Source organism: Petaurus breviceps, unplaced genomic scaffold (genome assembly GCF_028583685.1).
Source record: "Petaurus breviceps papuanus isolate PSGF00001 unplaced genomic scaffold, PetGlider_PUasm1.0 221, whole genome shotgun sequence".
Classification (NCBI taxonomy): domain Eukaryota; kingdom Metazoa; phylum Chordata; class Mammalia; order Diprotodontia; family Petauridae; genus Petaurus; species Petaurus breviceps.
Window position 1 is genome coordinate 6,883,426 of NW_027185877.1, and position 6,897 is coordinate 6,890,322.

A 6,897-nucleotide genomic window follows, 5' to 3' on the forward strand; every position below is an offset into this window, starting at 1 on the left:
ATCAGAACAAGGAGGTAGATGATATTTCACATTCATACAGGGCTTTAAGATCATATAATGAGTGAAGTGTCAATGGCAGGACTTTCAGATTCTGTATCCCATGCTAACACATAAAACAATAAACATTTATGAATGAAAACTTCATTTTTCAGACCACTAGATTTCATTTACTTTCCCCCTATTCATTTCCTTAAAACATGGAGTAACGGGGCAGCCAGGTAGCACAGCGAGTAAGAGCACCAGCCCCAGTGTCGGGATGACCTGGGGATCAAATCCAGGCTCAGACACTTAGCACCCACCCAGAAACACCTGGCCGTGTAACCTTGAGCAAGTTACTTAACCCGAATTGCTTAGGGGCGGCCTAAGTAAGGCTCAGCAAGTAAGAGCACTGTCCCCAGTGTTGGAATGACCTGGGGATCTACTCCGGGCTCATATACTTAGCACCACACCCAGAAATAACAGGCCATGTAAACATGAACAAGTTACTTAAAAAAAAAAAAAAACATGGAGTAACTCAAACAGTCTGTTGGGTGAAAAAAAAAAGATTAATTACATTTGAAATGAATTACATTTGAATACTATCTATAAATAGGTAAGAAAATACACTAATGAACAATAACTGTAATGTTTTTTGAACAAGAAGAAAAAATAAGAAAATCATTAACATTTAAAAGGGATCACCCATTTCAAACCTGATAATTTCAGTTTACTATCTAACTAAAAGTTGGAATCCAATAATGTAGAAATAAGCTCCAGTATAATAACAGATCTAATCAATTAGAATGGAGTTAGGAGCTTGTTGCAGGAATAATTTTGGCTGTTTGGTTAGCTTTGGTGATGGGGAAAAGAGCAGATTTTTTTTAAGCAATCGGGGTTAATTAACTTGCTCAAGGTTACACGGCCAGTTATTTCTGGGTGTGGTGCTGAGTGTCTGAGCCCAGGATTCGATCTCCAGGTCATCCCAACACTGGAGCCAGTGCTCTTACTCACTGAGCCACCTGGCAGCCCCTAAAAGAGCAGATTTTTAAAATAGATCCCCTCTAAACACACAATTCTATTCTCTCCTAATTCTTACTCTCCCATAAGTACTCATGGATATTTACTTTCTTGATGTTTAAGGTGCATCCCTAGCAGTCTCTACTGGCTGACATTTTTGTAGACATATTAAATATATATATATATATACACACATACATATGTGTGTATGTATGAATATGTATGGAGATATATGTATATAGATATAAATAAAAGAGATATATAGATTAGTTATAGATATATAATTTCATGGATTGCCATGGTCATAGAATTCACCATGGAGTGACAAACTGTGATAAGACTAATATTTTCCTGACATGGTTTCCTTGATGGTCCCAGATTCCCTGATTTCACTGAGGCAACTTCCTCCTCCCACAGCCCTCCAAGCAATCTGACTGACCCAGTTTTCCTGAATCAGTTACATGGTGTGTGGGAACAAAAGGTCTCAACTGCATGAAGTCAGGGCCTCTCAGACTTGGTCAGTACCTGAGTATACCAATATGTCATACCCTGATGACTTACTGATAAGGCCTGTTGATCTACTACTACCACTCCCCAGATCTGTAGAAAAGCAACTACTTATCAAGCTACCTCTAAAGCTGATGATTCTTTTCAAATTCTTCTGCTTTTCATATTTTTGCCATTTCATAATGAATATATGAAAGATTCCCAAGAATAAGTTACACTGTTTCTTTCTGATAATAAAAACCTATTTCAACAAGTTAAAATCATTTTCTGTATAATGAGGAATCAAATTTATCCTTGTTTTCATTAGATGGGAAAAGAACAGATGAATACAAATTTAACAATGTTTGATTTTTGGCAGCATAAATAAGATAAGGCCTCACATTCATTTAATTAATGAGAATAAGGATAAAAGTGAAGAACTTTGGCTTGGGTACCTTCCTGCTCATTTCTCTTGTTTTTACCAATCAGATAATCTATGCTTCACCATGAAAATAAAAACTAAAAAACTATTCAATTTAGAGACTGTTGCATATATAATTGCTCAACAATTATCAGCGATAGATTATGGAGAATGGTAGAAATGCCACAGGACTGGAGAAAAGGAAATCTGATTTTCAAAGGAGGGAAGAGAGGAGACACCAAATTCTAGGTTAGTGACCTTGATTTCAATAATTAGAAAATCTCTAGAAGGGCTTATTAAAGGGATGGTTGGTATATGTGTAGAAAAAGAAGGAATGATCATAAAGAAGTAACATGACTTGGTCAAGAAGAGGTTTTGCCACTGACCCCATTTCCTTTTTGTGATAGATTACTAGACCAGTAGATTAAAGGAATAATGGAGGCATAGTCTACCTAGCTTTCAACAAAGCATCTGACAAAGACACCTATGCTATTCTTGAAGACAAAATAGAGAGAGGTGCTCCAGATCAGAGGTATCAAACTTCATGCCCATGCTACAAGCTACACTCCCTTAAAGTGTAATTGGGAAATGTTTAACAAAACAAATTAAAATACAATACATGATAGATAATATTAAATTATGGTTTTCAAAGTCAATAATATGGTTTGTAGGAATCCATATCTAGTTGAGTTTAACACTACTGGACTGACAGTAGATAAAGCTAGATGAAACAATGTATAGAGCACTAGGGGGCATCTATGTGGTACAGTACACAGAGCACTGAACCTAGAATAAGGAAGATTCATGTTCCTGAGTTCAATCTAACCTCATCCACTTACTAGTTGTGTGACCCTGGGCAATTCACTTAACCCTGTTTCCCTCAATTCCCTCATTTGTAAAATGAACTGGAGAAGGAAATGGCAAAATCCTCCAGCATTCTTACCAAGAAAACCCCAAATGGGGTCACAAAGAGTTGGACAAGTTTGAAAACTAATGAACAAATAGAGCACTGGACTTGAGAGTTAGGAAAAGTTAATTCAAATCCTGCCTTAGGCATTTACCATATGTGTGACCCTAGACAAGTTACTTAACCTGTCTGCCTCAATTTCTTCATCCCTAAAATGAGGATAATAATATCTCCTACTTCCCAAAGTGATTTGAGGACCAAATGAGATAATATTTGTAAAGCATTTTGCAAACAAAAGCAATTTGTAAATGCTAACTATCAATAGTATTAGTAGCATAGCAGTATAGTTAAGTATTTTCAGATGCAAATCAATGTCAGTGTCAATGGAGAAGGAAGTCTCAAATGGGGCTGCCCATGGATATGTCCTTTTCCCTGTGCTATTTAACATGTTTATCAATGAATTACATAAAAATATCAGACATGTGAATCACAGTAACAGAGGACACAAAGCTAAAAGGCATAGCTCACACAATGAATTACAGAATCAGGATCCAAAAAGAACATTACAGGGTAGAATAATGGGTTGACTCTAAAATGAAATAATAGATATGGCTGTAAAGCCTTACCCTTGGATTAAAAAACAAATAAAGTCACAAGTACAAAGTAGAAGAGTTTGGTCAAACAACAATTCACTTTAAAAAAAATCCTAGGCAGCAAAGTCAACATCAGTCCTCAGCGTAATATGGAAGCTCAAAAATCAAATGTGCTTTTAGACTATATTGAGAGGCATAGTCTACAGAACAAAAGAGGAAATGATCTTATACTCTGTCCTAGTCACACCATAAATGGAGTATTGTAGTCAGATCTGGGAGTCATATTTTTGGAAAGTCACTGACAAACTAGAGTGTCCATGGGATAGCAAGGATAGTGAAGAACTTCAAAATCATGGCTATGTGGATCAGTTAGAGAAAATGTGGGGGGTTTATCCTGGAAAGGAATTGATGGGAAGTTGGTAGAATGATAGCCATCTTCAAGTATTAAAAGGATTACAATTTGGGAAAGATATTTAACTTGTTCATTTTCTGCCCAGAGGGGAGAGTCAGAAGAAATGGATAGGAGTTTCAGAGAGGCAATTTTTGCCAAGTTATAAGGAAAATTTTTACCAATAATTAGGGCTTTTCAAAAATGAAATGGGCTGCCTCAAGAGGCAATGCGTTTCCTTCTCATTAGAGGATTTAGGTACAGACTAGATAACCACTTTTAGGAAATACTGAGTGGCTCCTTGTTCAAGTAAGGCATGAATTAAATGGCCCCTAAGGTTTCTTCTGCCTTTGAAATTTTGAGGTTCCTTGACTGTTGACATTTAGGAGGCATATTTGGATTTTGGCATTACAGTAGCATAAGGTCCATGTCAGACTCTGACCAGTAATGGATTGCAAAATCTGTATTCACTTTGGAGTGTAAGGAACATAATTACATTTTCTTTTAAGTAGGAGAGCTGTAAGATAAAAAAACTAAGAACCATAGGTAATAACAAAAAAGCCTACCTATGATAGCATTGCATTATTAACAATAACATTTTTAATGTTTCATAAGAAAAAAGAGAAATTATATAATAGCAATAAAGGCTTTCTTAATACTTCTTTATTTGATGTTGTTGACCATCCCCTCCCCCTAGATACTCTCTCCTTTCTGGATTTTTGTAACACTGCTCTTTGTTCTCCTATTTGCCTAACTGCTTATCCTCAATTTCTTTTGCTAAATCATCTTCTATGTGTCATATCCCCAACTGAGGGCATACCTCAAGGCCCTGTCCTGGACGTCTCTCATGGGGTGATCTCATTAGCTCTCATAGATCCAATTCCCATCGCTATTCTGATGACTCCCAGACCTATACATATATATATATGTAAAATGTTTGTGTACACATACATATATACATTACATACTATATGTGTGTGTGTGTGTGTGTGTGTGTGTGTGTGTATATATATATATATATAGTCCTTGTCTCTCTCCTGAGTTCCAGCTCCACATGAATATTTCAAACTGCATGTCCTGTAGGGATCTCATGCTCACCATGTCTAAGAGAGAACTCAGTATCTTTCCATCCTAAACCCTTCTCTCTTCCAAATCTTACCATTTCTGTCAAGAACACTACCATCTGTCTACTTTTCCAGGTTTACAACCTCAACAATATCTTTTGACTCTTCACTGTCCTTCACCCCACATATCCAGCCATCTGCCAAATCATGTTTCTACCTCCCCAACATCTTGTACATCTGTCCCTTTCTCTCTACTCACACATTCACCATCCTTACAGCGGCCTTCATCAGCTTTTTCTTGAATCATTGATTCCAGTGTCTTACTGATTGGTCTCCCTGCCATAAGTCTCTCTCTACTCCATCTATCTTCCACCCAACCAGGAAAGTGATTTTCTTAAAGTACAGGTTTGACCAAGTCAAGTGAGAGAAAGGGGGGGGGGAGGAGAAAGAGACTGAGACTAAACATCTACCTCTAGGATCAAACACAATATAGTATTTTGTTCAGCATTTATATCTCTTTAAAAAACTGGCATCTTTATATGTTTCCAGTTTTCTTGTACATCACAATGGTCCACACAATCTGGTCTAGTCACCCTGACCTTTTTGCCGTTCCTCACACATAACACTCCATCTCCTACTTACATACTTTCGTACTAGTTGTCCCCTATGCCTGGAATGCTCTCTCTGCTCACCTCCAAATCTTGGCACTCTCATATTATAGGAGTAGTTATCTGTTTTATGTAGCCTGGGCTGATTTCCTTCCACCGTTTTCTTTAATTTTTGTTAAATTTCTTCACTTAACACACAGAGCATTTCACATACAAAATTGAAAAAAAAATGAATGCATATAAAATTGTGGGTCTCTATTATGTACAAAATTTTAAAGTATTTAATAAATTCAACATGCAACTTTCAAAAGTGTCCTGTTTGTCCGTGCTTACTTCTGAATTTCTTTCTCTTCATTTTCACTTTCTTTTAAGTGCTTCAATGATCTTTTTTCTTTCTTTTGCTTTTTGTAAAACTACACTTTCCCTCCATCACAAGGGTGAAAAGGGTAATTAAAACCCTCATAGCAAATAAATCTTGTCAAACAAGACAAATTCCCACATTGGCCATGTGCAAAAATATATGTCTCATTCTGTGCCTTGAGTCCATCAACTTCATATCAAGAAATGGGTAGCTTGCCTTCTTTTGTCATTTCTTTCAGAGCAACGATATTCCATTACATTCTTTTTTATCAATTTATTTATTTTTAGTTTTCAACATTTACTTACATTTGTTTTAAATTTTCTCCACCCCCCCTCACTTCATTCCCCAAGATGGCATGCAATACAATATAGGCTCTATGAATGCATTTTTATTAAACATCTAACATTTCATATTAGTCATGTTGTATAAAAAAATAGAAGGAATGGGAGGAAACATGAGAAAAGAAAACTAAACAAAAAAAAGGAAACAAATAGTCTGCTTCACTCTGCATTCAGACCTCATATTTCTTTCTATGGATGTGGATGGCATTTTCCATCGTGAGTCTTTTGGAAATGTTTTAGGTCCTTGCATTGCTGAGAAGAGTTAAGTCTATCAAAGTCAGTCATTGAACAATGTGGCTGTTACTATGTACAATGTTCTCCTGGTTCTGCTCACTTCACTCAGCATCAGTTCATATGAGCTTTTCCAGGTTTCTCTGAAGTCTGCCTGTTCATCATCTCTTATAGCACAATAATATTCCAGTACATTTATATAACACAACTTGTTCAATGATTCCTGAATTGATGGGCATCCCCTCCATTTCTAGTTCTTGGCCACCTGTAATGGGAATGCAAATTTAAAGATCTTTCCTGCCCCTAGGCCCTTTGATTGGCTTAAGAGACTTTGAGAACCTTCCTTGATTTGAAAATATACTCTGCCGGGGCGGCTAGGTGGCGCAGTGAGTAAAGCGCCGGCCCCAGAGTCAGGAGGACCTGAGTTCGGTTCCAGCCTCACACACTTAACACCCATACAAAAAAACTAGCCGTGTAACCTTGGGCAAGTTACTTAACCCC